General features: G+C 42.4%; 1 protein-coding gene across 10 annotated transcripts in view; it reads left to right on the forward strand.

Annotated features, from left to right (window-relative positions):
* The window catches only part of SNRK (SNF related kinase), a 68477-nt gene that overhangs the window by 22290 nt on the left and 30595 nt on the right, over nt 1-15592 (forward strand). Inside the window, exon 1 of one of the 10 annotated variants that reach the window (XM_060402135.1) lies at nt 5078-5196. The exons of the other annotated variants lie outside the window; for them this stretch is intronic. The gene's annotated coding sequence lies outside the window, so the exon portion shown is untranslated. Of the gene's footprint in view, nt 1-5077; nt 5197-15592 lie in introns of those variants that run through there. 10 annotated transcript variants of the gene reach the window in all.

Consider the following 15592-nt stretch of genomic DNA (forward strand, 5'->3'; position numbering starts at 1 on the left):
TGGGGAGGAAGAGAGCTGGATCATACTCAGGGAGCTGTTGATTGCAGTTGCCTCTGTTGGCTTTCAAGAATGTGAACTAAGTTGACTTCGCTGAATTAGAAGGGAAAAGGAAAAAAATGGGATTATTCAGTCAAGAATACTGGAGTGAGCTGACATTTCCTCCTCCAGGGGATCTTCCCGACCCAGGGATCGAACCTGCTTCTCCTGCATTGGCAGGGGGGTTCTTTACCACTGAACCACCAGAAGACTTTACTCTGCTTTAAAAAGCAAAACTATACTTTATAGGTTTCTTCAAATATAGAAACTCTAAAATGAAAAAACTGTTTCTTAGATCATGCACAGAACTTTTCAGATGTAAAACCCTAACATTGTTTATATCTTTCTACTTCACTACATTTTTTAAGTTTAGTTTCAAGTTAAAATGAACTAGATTTGATATCGAAAACTTTATCATCTCACTTGAGATTCAGAGGCTTCCAGGGAAGTTACAGTTTTGGAACTGAAAACCCCTATATTAGATGCTTCCTAGTTTATAGACAAACAGTTTCAAGGATGAAATATTAGGTCTCTTCATTAGCTTATTATTTGCTAAATTAACATGCAGGAGAAATCATTGAAAGCTAAATTATGTAAAACGTGGCACCATGTTAATACAGTGCAAAGGTTTGGACGTAGAAGTCAGTGTGTATAAGCTTTTTGGGATGTAAACAGAAAATCTGAGTACACTGTCCACAATTTGCAGTTCAGTATTTAATAGAGATTATTCATGTATGGAGTTACAAGAAGTGTCCTCATGCATGTGAGTATGCAGAAAACTAGAGGTCTTTTTATAAATCTATGTTTTGTCCCACATTAAAATATTACTCTCAGTAAACTAGGAATAGAGGGGAACATTCTCAACTTGATAAAGAACATCTTCAAAAATCTACAGCTAACATACTTAATGATGAATGACTGAATGCTTTCATCTTTATGCTTTCCAAGTTTGGAAACAAGAAAAGGATGTTCACTCACCACACTTATTGGGTGCAGTACTAAAAGGCATACAGAGTCGAAAGGAAGAAATAAAACCACCTCAGTCTGCAGATGACATGATTTTCTGCTTTGAAAATCTCGAGATGTATATTTACAGAAAAATTCCTAGGAACGATAAGTGAATTCAGCAGGATCACAGGATACGAGATCAACACACAAAAACCAATTGCATTTCTCTATATTAAGAAACATCTGGAGCCTGAAATTAATATATTTACAGTCCTATGAAAGAAAATTTATGTATCTAAGAAAACACATATAACAAAATAATTTATGCTGAAAAATGCAAAATGCTAATGAAGGAAATTTAAAAAGTCTTAAATGAATGGAGAGATGAATCATATTCATGAAATGGAAAACCAGGTAGTACAGATGTCACTTCTTCCCAATTGATCCATACGTTTAATCCAGTTCCTGCCACAAGCCCTGCAGGGTTTTTGATGACATAGACAACATTATTCTAAAACTTGTGTGGAAAGGCCACGGACCCAAAATAGCTAAAACAGTTATGAGAAAGAAGAGCTGGAGAGGAGTCGCTATTACACCACTCTGGAAAATAGTTTGGCAGTTTCTTATAAAACTAAATATATACTTCCCATACAACTCTGCAGTTGCACTCTGGGAGTTTATTTTCACATGAAAATCTGTATGTGGTTGTTCGTAGGAACTTTATTTGTAATAGCCCCAAACTGGAAACAGGCCACAGGTCCTTCAGTGGGTGAAATTGTGGTGCATTCTTGCCCTGAAATGCTATGCAGCAATAAAAAGGAACAAGCGATTCATTGAACAGCCTGAATGGATCTTAAGAAAATTACGCTGAGTGAAAAAATGCCAATCTCAGAAACTTACATACCGCATAATTCCCACTTACATAACTCTTGAACTAAAATTATGGAGATGGAGGACAGACCTGCAGTTGCCACAGGCTGGAGACGATGGTGAGTATGTAGCTATACAGGGATAGCATGAAGGAGTCTTGGGTGATGGAGCGCGTCTGCATCTGATGTCACTAAATGAATCTGTACCTGGGATGGAATTGCATGGACGCTGCACACAGATGAGTGGATGTAACGCAGGGAAACCCCATGAGCTCTGTGGAGTACACCAGTCAGTGTCCTAGTTGTGGTGGTGTTCTAGAGTTAAGTGAGCTGTTGCCGCGGGGAAAATTGGATGAATAGTACATGGGACCTCTCTGTGCTTTTTTTTTTTGTGGTGGGGAGCAACTCTTATGAATCTATAATTATTTCAAAATAAAAAGTTAAAGAATACTTACTATTCTTTGCCTAAAGTGAAAGTGAAGTCGCTGAGTTGTATCCAACTCTTTGCAGCCCTATGGACGGAGGACCCTGGTAGGCTACAGTCAATGGAGTTTTCTAGGCAAGAATACTGGAGTGGGGTGCCATTTCCTTCTCTTAGGGGAATCTTCCCAACCCAGGGATTGAACCCAGGTCTCCTGCATTGCAGGCAGACGTTTACCACCTGAGCCATCAGGGAAGGCAAGTATTTCAATGTAGATGTTCCTGAGCTGTTGTGTAGCGGTTGTTTTTACTTTATTTTTAATGATAATGCCTTATTTTGGTCTGCGAGTGAAGGTCGCCACGGCAGAAACACACTGCATTTTTTCATGGCTACCAAATTATTTTTATATTGTATTTTTAAAAATAAAACCAATTGTAAAACCAGATAATCAGCCAAAAAATTACCCTGTATCCATGGAGGCCAGAGCATTTAACCTTCACAGTGTTGAAAATAACGTACTCGCATTTATTTTGGAGAAGTGGTTCTTAGGTTTTTCTGACTCCGTAATGCCTTAACATCTGACGAAGTCTATGGACACATCTTAGAATTGTGTTCTTTTTCGTTATTCTTTTCTTTGTCCTGACTTACTGCATATGAAGAACATCTCAAAATCCAGTGTGAATTTAGAAATGACTGTCTGGTCTCCCTGAAAAGAATTACCTTTTATTGTCAAAAAGTAGATCAGTAAAACATAAACTCAGACATTCTTGACTGTTAATTTATATGCTAATTATATCTTGTATAATATTCAGGAAATCTTGGCGTATTTAAGCCCAGAGCTGTAGTTAAGCTGAGGCCACGTATAATGTGCTTACAGCGGTTGTTCCTCAGCCTGCTCTAGTCCTGTGAGGAAACATCTCTGCACGCTCTTAACCATGAAAGAGTCTGTCAGAGGGCTTAGGGAATGGGAGCCACCAAAAGACCTGTGATTCTAGCATTGTAGGTATAAGACATTTAAATATTCTCTCTGAAACTTTTTAAAGGATTTCTCCTTCCTATACAGATAGTGCAGCCTAACCTAAACTTTGTGACAGAACTTTGAAATAATCCAGAAAGATGTGAACAGATGAGAGATTTTTTCATAGGTTTCCATCAGTCTGCCACTATAGCTTCTACCGTGAATTCCTTGCTTTTATGTCAGACTGGTTACAGAAAAGCTGTTTGTGTACTCGCTAAACACCCTTGCCAGGCTGCACCTGGGTTTTCTCAGTTGTCACTCATTAGAGACAGATGCCTTTGTAATGTTTCAGTATTTTTCGACTTGAACCTTTTCTTCCCAGTCAGAATCTGGCTAAATTTTATATTACTTATTCTTATCCTGTTTGTCATTTGGACATAGGGTCTTGATGAGTGTAGGTTGGAAGACTTCAGGCGTGTGTCAGAGTTTTAGGGAAGATTTATGCCTCTTCTGTGTGTAGGTAAGGAAGTTTGGTCGTTTTTAAAGTAGCACCTTGTTTTACTCTAAAAAGGAGACGTAGAACCTACTTGTGTGAGTGTGCCCAGCATGAGCTGCACTGGACTCTAGAGCTCAGGCCTAGTCACGCGGGTAGCATCTGCCAAGAAGTGAAAGACACATCCGTAGAAATGTGGCACATGCCTTCCACAACCCACTGTGACGCACAGGGTCACATGCTCTGAAAGGTACTTTTTCAAAGTATAGTGCCATCACTTGTCATATAAAACCAAAAGAAAAAATGAAAATCCATCCCTAAAGTTTCTGAAGTTTCACATGCCTAAGAGAAATGAAAATTATTTCAGAAATCACAATTAAAAATTGATCTGGCATGAGCCCTTTGACTGTGTGGATCACAATAAACTGTGGAAAATTCTGAAAGAGATGGGAATACCAGACCACCTGACCTGCCTCTTGAGAAACCTGTATGCAGGTCAGGAAGCAACAGTTAGAACTGGACATGGAACAACAGACTGGTTCCAAATGGGAAAAGGAGTACATCAAGGCTGTATATTGTCACCCTGCTTATTTAACTTCTATGCAGAGTACATCATGAGAAACGCTGGACTGGAAGAAACACAAGCTGGAATCAAGATTGCTGGGAGAAATATCAATAACCTCAGATATGCAGATGACACCACCCTTATGGCAGAAAGTGAAGAAGAACTAAAAAGCCTCTTGATGAAAGTGAAAGAGGAGAGTGAAAAAGTTGGCTTAAAGCTCAACATTCAGAAAACGAAGATCATGGCATCCGGTCCCATCACTTCATGGGAAATAGATGGGGAAACAGTGGAAACAGTGTCAGACTTTATCTTTTTGGGCTCCAAAATCACTGCAGATGGTGATTGCAGCCATGAAATTAAAAGACGCTTACTCCTTGGAAGGAAAGTTATGACCAACCTAGACAGCATATTGAAAAGCAGAGACATTACTTTGCCAACAAAGGTCCATCTAGTCAAGGCTATGGTTTTTCCAGTGGTCATGTATGGATGTGAGAGTTGGACTGTGAAGAAGGCTGAGTGCCGAAGAATTGATGCTTTTGAACTGTGGTGTTGGAGAAGACTCTTGAGAGTCCCTTGGACTGCAAGGAGATCCAACCAGTCCATTCTGAAGGAGATCAGCCCTGGGATTTCTTTGGAAGGAATGATGCTAAAGCTGAACTCCAATACTTTGGCCACCTCATGCAAAGAGTTGACTCATTGGAAAAGACTGATGCTGGGAGGGATTGGGGGCAGGAGGAGAAGGGGACGACCGAGGATGAGATGGCTGGATGGCATCACCGACTCGATGGACGTGAGTCTGAGTGAACTCTGGGAGTTGGTGATGGACAAGGAGGCCTGGCGTGCTGCGATTCATGGGGTCGCTAAGAGTTGGAAACGACTGAGCGACTGAACTGAACTGAGCCCTTTGTAAGTAAAAGCACTTGATTTGTTCGTAAAAGCACTTATTAGTTCTGTCTTCATCGTGCTTTGGCTTTAAATGTGAATGTTTTTTAATTTGAGGAGGAAGCAATGCCTTGAGTAAAATCTTTTGGGTTTTATAAATAAACTGTTATTGAATTTAATGTCTATAAGGAAGATTCTTGAGCAGGAAGTGTCAGGTGTGGTATAGTCTTATGGGTACCCTGTAGATGGGGTTTTTTAGGCTATCTCCACTGTTGATTTCTTAATGAAAGGTTTGAGAAACATGATAGAAATGATTTGCATGTTTTTGATGTTTTCCTTATTGCCTTTTTAGCCATGGTTCTTACTGTGTAATAAGGTCAGATCAAATGAAACAGATGACTCTGTTTTGAAAAGTATAACTTACTGTCAAGTGGTATGGTGAGATTTAAACCGGTGGTTCTTAACTCGCCACTCACCAGTTTCACTGGGGGAGATTTAAAAAAGAAATGTCTGGGCAACCCTGCTAGAGATTCTGATTCTGATAGTCGTTGGGTGAGGCCCCCCCCCAACTCCCCGCACCAGAAGCTTCATGAGATTCCAGTAAGCATCCAGCTTTGCCTACCACTGATTTGAATCCATAGAATCAAATGTTTTCAGCCACTAGTGAAAAAACAGATTCCCAGTATTCTAATGTTCTTTAGAGAATCAGTAAGGAAAAAAAATTTTTTTTAACGTTTAGGTTCAACAGTGAGACTGTGGATTCATTTTGATGTTGATAATGGAACTTAATTTCTCCCCTCCACCTCCTGCCCCCCATTTTTAGGCACACTGTGCTCATTCAGTGAAAACCAATTTCAGGTCCCTTTGAAAAGTTTTCTGATGCTTCTCCACTGCCTGGAACTTGAAGCTAAACACTCATCAGGGTCCCCTTGTCCTGAGGAACCCAGAGACTGTCCTGCCCGCTTCCTTTCCACAGCGGTCAGAGGTTGCTTCACTGCATCGCTCAGAATCAGTTTCTTCGTGCAGAAGACGTGCGGTACCTTTGTGATTTTCTCAGGGCTCTGCTGACTGTTAACTAGACAGGGGTTTCATTTTGTTTTAGGTGGATCTTAGTGCACCTCTTACTCCCTGTAAAATCCTGTAGAAAGACAAAGGTGTGCAGAGCTGCTAATTGCAGGTCCTGTTCGAATAAAAACCAGAAGTTTGTTCACCTACGTTTGTGTGTGTGTCTGTTGTCTGAGGAGGTCAGGTTCGGGCTGGGGTGTGTGTCCCTCTCTGAGGAAGCGGGGGAGAGAAGGGATTCCAGCAGCAGCTCTCCTTTCCCCGTGCTGCTGCCCTTCTCAGGCCCTGACAGTTCCGGGGAGAGGTGGCCGCTGGGGCTGGGGCCAGGGCCCAAGAGCCGGGCTTGTCCGCAGCTCTAGGGAGAGCTAGCTGTAGGGAGGGGCTCTCTCGGGTCTGCAGCCTGAGGCCGCTGTCTCCGGCACCCAACGCCCAGGAGGAACACAGTGCTGCTTCAGTGCCTTTGAAAACAGGAATCTGTTACGTCACTCCTCCGCTTGGAACATCTTAAAGGCTTGCCATTCACTTAGTCAAAACTGGCATCCTCACCGTGGCTGGCCTGGCCTTTGAGGCTGGTTCACCCATTTCTTTCCTGACTTTCCCTCCCAGTTTTCCCTGTCATTGCTCAGCCGCCTGGCCCGCCAGTCACCCGCCTCCTGCTCCAGGCCTGCTCTCAGGCCTCTCCTTCCCACCGCTCCGCTCTCACTCACTGCCCTCTGTGCTCTGGGGGTCGGAGTAGTTCCTGCCCTAGGGTGGTTGTAGCGATTAGGTGAATGGAGACCCTGGGGCGTCAGCCTTCAGCCATCAGCTGTAAGTGTCTCTGCACAGCCACCTCTGGAGAGAAACCTGACGCCTTGCATTTCTGTGGCACTGCAGTGGCCTCCTTTTCCTACCTGGGGTGCTCTCTCCTCTGGGAATGTGTCCTGGCGGAATTTCTGAAATGCTGGCTGCCTGGGGAAACTGGGAGGAAGGGAGGCCTGTGTGCATGGGCTTTCTCGCTCTTGTTTGTAGCTGTGAGTAACTTTCAGAATGCTAGGTGTGTGTTGAGGGAGTAGGTTGACCTCTGAAGAAGGGAGTGTGTGTGTGTGTGTGTTAGGTTTTTTTTTTTTTAAAGAAAACACTGAAGGTCCTGGTATTTACTTGATAACTGCTTAGTTTCTTGCAACTTCAGAAGAGTCATTCAAAATATCCAAAACACTAACACATATAAAAACTGAAGCCACTTGTCTTCACCACTTATCTTCACTTCAGGTGTGACATAGGAACCTTTGGGGTGTTGGAAATGTCAGACTTGGTTGTTTTTTAAGCCTTTTATTTGTCGAGAGAAATATGCACCTGTTAAAGACTAGTTTGCAGAACAAAGAATCAGAATAATCTCAGTGACACAGGAAATTCGGAATCCTTTCAGTCAGAATGCACACTGTTGGACAGACTCAGAGCTCCAGATGCCCCCAGAGTGCCTGTGTTTAAGAACTGCGGGATGTGTGTGCTTCTCCCAGGGCTCTGGGCTCCAGCCCTCTCCTGCGTGTCTCCTGAGGCGGGCCTGGCGGGACTCATCAGCGACAGGCCCCCACTTCCTGGGGAGACCCTGCCCAGCGGGTTCTGGAGCTGTTGTGACCCCTAGGGCGGCCGTCGGGACAGGCTTTCACTGTCACCTTAACACACGGCTCACTGACTCCTTTCAAGGGCTGTGACTTCCTTCAGTCAGATCTGCATGGTAGCATTGGCTTTGGTAGAGAAAGGTGGCTCACTCGTGGCACAGGGCGCCTGGAGCTAGGCCAGGTTCATCAGCAGAGACCCTGTGGAGCTGACGCTTCGATACAGCCATGATGCCAGTTCGTGTCCTCCACCAGTTCTCATTTCTTAGTCCCACCATTCTGAGTATCCCTTTTTCTGTATAATCTGCTGTGTGTCTGGAAGTCATTGGTATATCTTAAGTGTTTTTATTGATTTATTAGCCTGACAGTGATTTAGTTAAAATTAAACCCAGTATAAGGCACTGCCTAATTTAATATTTTAGAACTTTTAATTCTGAATTATTAATGTTATTTTAAAATATTTATTTATCTGGCTGCATCAGGTCTTAGTTGTGGCATGTGGGATCTTAGTTCCCCAACCAGGGATCAAACCTGCCTCTGCTGCATTGGAAAGCAGATTCTCAGCCGCTGGACAACCAGGAAAGTCCCCTAATTCAGAATTCTTTTAAACCCTGAAACCTAAGGAAAAATTGTGGGTCCCCAGTGTTTGTGGCAACATCTGATGAGTAGGAAAATAAGACTGTGAAGTTAGATCCTCTGCACAAATACACCCCCAGTCCCCCTGGTGCCTGAGGTGCAGCTGGGCACAGAGTAGGCACTCTGGTTTGTTGGATAAAAACAAAGGCTTTTAAATGGCTTTATAAAAATAAGGTGATGAGATGCAGAGGACATGCGTCCTGTTGGCCTTTTCCCTTCGGAGTTGGGTGGCATGATGCCAAGCACAATCGCTCCAGATGGCGAGCTTGTCCTGCGTGCTCAGTAGTGAGGTCGTGGAGAGAGGAAACTGTTTGTTTCCATCTTGTCTATCTATGTTCCATCCTCATCTCCTGGTAAACACAACGAGCTCTTCCTGTTTGTTGAATAAACATTGCAGAGATGAAGGAATGAAAATTTACTGTCTTCTGAACTTCTTTACAAAGTTGAGTTGTGGCTGCCCTCCCTGACTCTTCCTGATCTCTCTGATCACATCATACCTCCTTTTTCTCGCCCTCTGTTTGGATATTTAATGAGTCCTAGACTCACCACGAGTCTGATGAGAGCTGTGGTGCTTCTTTGGGAGAAATGCGGAGGTGCAGTTTCCGAGGTGTTTTATGAACCATCATGAAGCCCTTTTTAAAATCTGACCTTGGAGCCGCATAAAAAGCGGGCCCACAGCTTTTTGAGAGAAAGGATGAGCACAAGCATGACTGCAGTAAACCTTGGGGCTTAAAATACAGGTGCAGAATCGTGGCCTTGGTTTTTGTGCGTAATTCTTAAAGAGTTCTCATTTTCCTTATTGAGTTTTCAGTTTCCTAGCTATGACTTGGGAAGATGGTAATGGAAAATTGGAGGTAAAGTTTTAGAAAGGGCTACTTCCAAAAGGAACGTCATGTCATTTGAGGGAGCACTGTTGTATTTTTAAAAGCTAAAATAGATTTAATTTGTTGGTTATGGGGTATGTTTGATATGATTTTTTTTTTTAAGATTTTTTTGATGTGGACCATTTTCAAAGTCTTTATTGGATTTGTTACAATAGTGCTTCTGTTTTATGATTTGGTTTTTTGGCCCTGAGTCATGTGGGATCTTAGTTCACTGGCAGGGATTAAACCTGCACCCCCTGCATTGGAAGGTGAACTCTGAACCACTGGACTGCCAGGGAAGTCCCATGATTAAAAAAAAAGCCAAACAAAAGCCCACATACTCATTTTTGTGTTGTGACAGGTTTTGTGGATTAACTCTGCACCGACATTTGGAGGTTCTTGTTACAGTGTAAGAGAACATGGATCGGGAGCCCCAGTAGATGCAGGGAAGCCCCTCAGATGGTGGGACCCCGTGTTCCAGGGTGTGGAGCCCTGTTTTGTACTCAGTGGTCGTTTCTAGAGGGCAGAAACTGATTCAACAAATCCTTAAGAGACTAATGTATACAGATACCAGTTTATTGATACATCAGACATTGAATATCAGTTCACTGTAAGCTTATATTCGGGCATCACAGTAGTTGTATTTTCTTAACCTTACCTGATTTTCAGAGTTTTATAAAGGATGTTATACCTAAGGTACTCTTATAGTGTATTAAAAGTTGATTGGGCTTAATCTTTTCAGGAACTTTTGTGATCCATTGAAACTCTGGAGGTCATATGATTCTTGTTTGAGTTGCTGCCTCAGCTCTAGAAGGGGCTCTTTCCCATCTGGAATTTTAGTCACCTATTCCTCTTGTTTCCAAGGCTCCAAAAACATGATTCTGCAAGTTATCGTTTTGTTTCTAGTTGTTAGAGCAGGACCATTGGTCTGCTGTCGCCCATTCTTCTCTCCCTGGAAGCAGAAGATTCCCAGAGGTTTTATTTTTATTTATTTATTTTTCCCAGAGGTTTTAGATTAGTCCGAATTTTTTCCTCAATCATGAGTTTGTGGGTGGGGCACAGTGCCATCTGTCCCTCAGACAGTTGTATTATCAAGTTGTCAGTAAACAGCTTGATAAATTCTTGGATTTACCATCTAGCTTCAGTAGTGAAATCATCAGTCAGCAGAGGCAAGACTAGAAAAGGGCTTGTGTTCTGTGATTTCCTAGCCTTTGACTCTTTGAGCTGCTCTCTGGAGTAAAGGGAGCAGCTTTTCATGTGGTGAGGAGGCTTTCTCAAGTTGTGTTGTTTTAGGTAGGATAAGTGAACTTCAGAATCCTTAGCCATCTGTGTCTCATACCAGTTAGGGAACTACTTACTGATCACTTTCTTTAGATGAATCTTGAGTTGTCCCAAACACAAGAGAGCACCAGAAAGCAAGCAGATAAAGGCTGGTGGGATGTTGACATGGGCTGTCCTCGGCCAGGTGTAAAGCTCATGTATTTTGTTTACAGTTATCATTTTCAGAGTCTTACTCATATCCTTATTTATTAGTTAATTTTACATAAAATTTTAGCAAGATCAGTAAATTTGTTTTTCTAACCTTCAGCTCACAGGTAACATAGGGACTTCCCAGAGGCCAGCACACTGATAGCAACAAGAGTTGAGGGAAGAATCATGAAATTGTAATCAGCAACTCTTACTTTTGTCCCTTTGTTTGTTGTCTAGAGTCCAGGCTTTTATCTGGGCTGGTGGGCACTTTGGAGGTAGAGTGAGAGACGTGGAAGCATTCTAGAATGGGAGTCCTAGATGGAGGATAAGGTGGAGCCATCTTTATAAGCCAGATGTTCATTATTTTCTCTGTAAATGAATGAGCAGAGATGAACTGTGGCAAGACCCAGGACACAAAGGGCAGCAGAGCTGTGTCTCCTGGAAATTCATGACCAACCTGTAAGGTCTTACTACATTTCACTGCCTAGCACAGTGCCTGGCGTATACTTGCTGAACACTCACATCAGTTTCTGCTTGTGGCCCTTTAGTGTAAGGACTGATGCTGGTGATTTAAGTGATGCAGAAAAAAAGAAGAGGCCCTAATGATTTAAAATTCTTCCATTATCAGAAGGCATCATAGGAAGAATTATTTAGTAAGTTGTACTGGAGTAATTAAATATTTTGAGAAGAAGGGATGATAGATCCCTACCTGTGTCATATGTCACAGTAAATTCCAGGTGAATTCAGGATTTGTATATGAAGAATTAAGCTCCTCTAGAGTTGAATATTCATAAGATCTTGGCATTTCCAAACAGGAATCATAAGAAAGTGGTGATAGATATGATTACTTGATGGGTATGGTGCATATATGTTTAAAATAAAGTTATAATGGGAAAAAATGGGAAGTAATTTGTAATATAGATAACTATTCTTACTATAGAATGCGCTTTTAAGAAATCATTGAGAAAACTCTCAAGACAAATGCATAGAGTTGCTTTACAAGTCATAAGAATAGCCAGTGAAGAAGGAAAAGGTTAACCTTAAAGTAGTTAGCATATCTGGTACTTAGGGTAAAGGTACAATAATCCAGACTATGTGGGGACTCCTCTGGTGGTCCAGTGGTTAAGATTTCACCTTCCAGTGAAGGGGGTGCAGGTTTGATCCCTGGTCAAGGAGCGAAGAGCCCAGAACCCCAAAACAGAAACAGTATTGTAACAAATTTAATAAAGACTTAAAAGACTATATGGTATTTTAAAAAAAGGATTATGTGAGCCAGTGGAATTGAATAAAGAATCTGTAAATGAATATACACATATTGTTTGATAGTTTCCAATAGAACGAACATACAACCCAGCAAGCCCAGTCGTAAGTGTTTACCCAAGGCAAATGAAAAAAAAATTTTTTTTTTGGCAAATGAACATTTAAGTTTGCACAAGTACCTGTACACACGTGTTTTTAGTGACTTTATTCATAACTATCTCAAGCTTAAATAAGCTGTGGAACACCTGTGCAAAGGGATACCACTCAGCAGGAAGAAATGATGAGTTATCGGCACGTGCAGCAACATGGACAGATCTCAGATGCATCAGTGAAGGAAGCCAGCCTGCAGGCAGGACACACTGCCTGAGTCCATTTATGGGCAAGACTTTCGGGACGTAAGACAGACCCACTGTTGCCAGGGGCTGGACTGGGAGGAGGAGTCGTCTGCAGGGCGGCACCGGGAACTCTCCAGAGTGATGCTCGAGATCTCTGTGTGCCTGCTGTGATGGCAGCTCCATGACCGCTTCTGTTAGAACTTGCAGAGGTGCACACTAACAGTGGTGAACTCCAGTGTGTGTCAGTTTTACATTGGAGAAATTGGGGGAAATAACCGGGACAGTGCAGATGAAAACAAATCTGGTACATCGTTAGCCTCTCTGTTAATAATAGGCTAATAGGAAAGATTGTGGTATTGGGAAGTGGAGGCCTACCTCAGGCTGCCAATAAAATCTGTCATTAAACACATACCTCAAAATCTGAAGAAAGTAAATGTTAACTTTTAAAAACAGGAAATATGTGGTTTTATTTGGGAGAGCTTCTTAGGTAAAGCTTTAACGTGAAGGAATCTAACAGTTACAATTCTCTGTAGGACCAACCAGATTGTACGTTTATTGTAATCCCTAGAAAGATATATTGATTTTTTTTTAAACGTAGGAAAATATCCTGTGTATCGTCACTGAGTTGTGTCCGACTCTCTGTGACCCCATGGGCTGTAGCCCACCAGGGTCCTCTATCAAGGGATTTCCCAGGCAAGAATACTGGAGCAGGTTGCCGTTGCCTTCTCCAGGGGATTTTCCTGACCCAGGGATTGAACCCCGGTCTTCTGCACTGCAGGCAGATTCTTTACCGGCCAGGCCACCAGGGAATTAATTCCATGCATTTTAAAACCACATGGCTAGTTTAGGCTTTATGCATGGAGAACTAACCAAAATGCACATTTCAAGAACTCATATTTTGAATTTTTGAACCTTTTTTTATATAGAGCAAGTACACTATGTTAAAGTTTTATTTCTTTTTATCCTCAAATGAGGATGTTAAAATCTCTTGACACGTTTAACATTTTAGGGAGTATAGAGAAATGCTGTGTTCCGTTAAAGGACACACCTCATTTGACTTTGTGCCTCCGCACCTAAAAAGCTGGCTTTGCTGCATTTTCAGAGAGAATCGCAAGAGTCAGCATATGCGGGTGATTTTTATTAACTGGTGTTTTAATGGCTTATATATTTGTCTCATGTTAGAACACCTCAGTCTTACACAAAAGGCTAGTGTTTTTAAAATCAGTTTAAGAAAACATGAAAATGTTCCACTAGCTATTAAACTAAAGCATCAAGTTAGTGGAGACTTCACATTTATTCTTTAGTCTGCGTAATTGATATTGTCTGAGATGACATTTTTAGGTTTGGTACTGAACTTGAACATTTTTTACTTTCTAGGTCAGAGTCAAATTGTGACATCACTTCGCATTTGTCATAATCCTGTAAAATCACTTCTTAAAATGAAATCCGAGTCCCCGAAGTGTCTGTGATGTGGCGGTGTTCCCGGGCACACCCTCTCCTTGAAGAGTACCCACGCTGACATTTGTAGTAGAAGCATGTCCTCTTAGGCATGTTGCCACCCTCTTGACCTTTGTTATAGAAGAAGAAAATATTTCTCATATGAACCTTTTAAACTTTGTGGCTAGTATTGAAATTGGACAAAAGTTAGAGATTTTTCTCATAAACTTGTAAAAGGAAGTATTTAGATTTCACAGGCTTTTTGTTCTAAGATCTAATTTTGGAAAGGTATGAGTTTGTAACTGTTGCTTTTCCAGAGTATATAGAAACCAAGGTTTCGAGGGAGGAAATTTCTAGGACGCTGGAGTATCCACACTGACTCTGGGAGGGTATACGAGCTGGATGACTGGTGGGTCTGGCTTCAGGTCACCTTCCCCTTGAGAACTCGCAGGTTTGTCCGGAAGCAGGGAAATGGAGCTGGAGGGAGAGCCAGCCAGCAGCACTCTGACCCCTTCCCAGGCCTCATGAGGCCCGAGCCCGCTTCCTGTAGCACCAAGACACCACCAGGAAGACAGGTTACCTAGAGTGTCTCTGGACTGCAGCTTTGCCCTTTTGCTTTTCATCACATTCTGTAAGACTCTCAGGGGTGTTTGTGAAACTTCAGTGGGTTTAATATTTGAGTTTTCTTAATCCTTGAAGGAAATTATTTGTGCTGAAAATTAAAAGTAATATAATTCCCATTATTGCTATTCATGCAGTGGGGAGGTTGGTCTGTGAAGCTCTTAAGGGAACCCTGCAGAACCCAATGTCCCCACACCACAGGTTCACTGTGAGCCAGTGGCTCAGTGAATAGAGAAAGCGTCCTAGACATTTTTTAAATTACCTTTTACATTCCTGTATAGAGGTTTCTGCTTGTTCATTTAAAATATGTACGCATCAGAATAGTCTGTTAAGCACCGCTGATTGAGATTTACTTTTAAAAACAAGTAATAAAGGAATGGTGGTCTAAGGTAATTCAGATAATACAGAAGTATATTTAAGAAAAAGTGTAAAAACCCCTTTGCTTTCTTCTGCCGGTTCCACTGGGCCTCCCAGTTTGCTCAGTAGTAAAGAATCCTCCTGCAGATGCAGGAGATGCTGGAGATGTGGGTCTCCTGGATTGGGAAGAGCCTTTGGAGGAAGAAATGGCAACCCACTCCAGTATTCTTGCTGGGAGATCCCGTGGACAGAGGAGCCTGGTGGGCTACACTCTAGGGGCTCGCAGTGAGTCGGACACGACTGGGAGACTGAGCCCGCACACACGCTGGCCCCACTGCTGTGTCCAGAGGCAACCGTTCGTGACCCTTGCAGACTCTGCAGTGATACATGTAGCACTGTTTGCCCAGACATCCTCTCAGAAAGTACCAGATAGGTAGTGGTGTGCACATTTTGAAGAAGAGAAAACGAAGATGTAAAGAAGCTGGGTCACTTGGCCAAGAATACATAGCTAATTCAATGGCTAAGGTAGAATTTGGACCTAGGTCTCTGATGCTGTAGCCCAGGCATGCTCTTTTCCTTAGGCTACCCTGAAAGGAATCACACAACTATTGTGTTCCAGCCTGGCTTATCTTCCCTTCCTCATCTGTGAAGTCACTTCCCAACTGGTATCAAAATTAGACTTGTAAAGTGACTTAGGAGAGAATGCTGGTTGGAAGAGTGTCTGCTGCTTGTCTGGTTTGGATCTGGATGAACGTGTATAGTTGTACAGTGTGTGCTTCAACAC

The sequence above is a fragment of the Ovis aries genome, chromosome 19 (assembly GCF_016772045.2).
Source record: "Ovis aries strain OAR_USU_Benz2616 breed Rambouillet chromosome 19, ARS-UI_Ramb_v3.0, whole genome shotgun sequence".
In the NCBI taxonomy this organism is placed as follows: domain Eukaryota; kingdom Metazoa; phylum Chordata; class Mammalia; order Artiodactyla; family Bovidae; genus Ovis; species Ovis aries.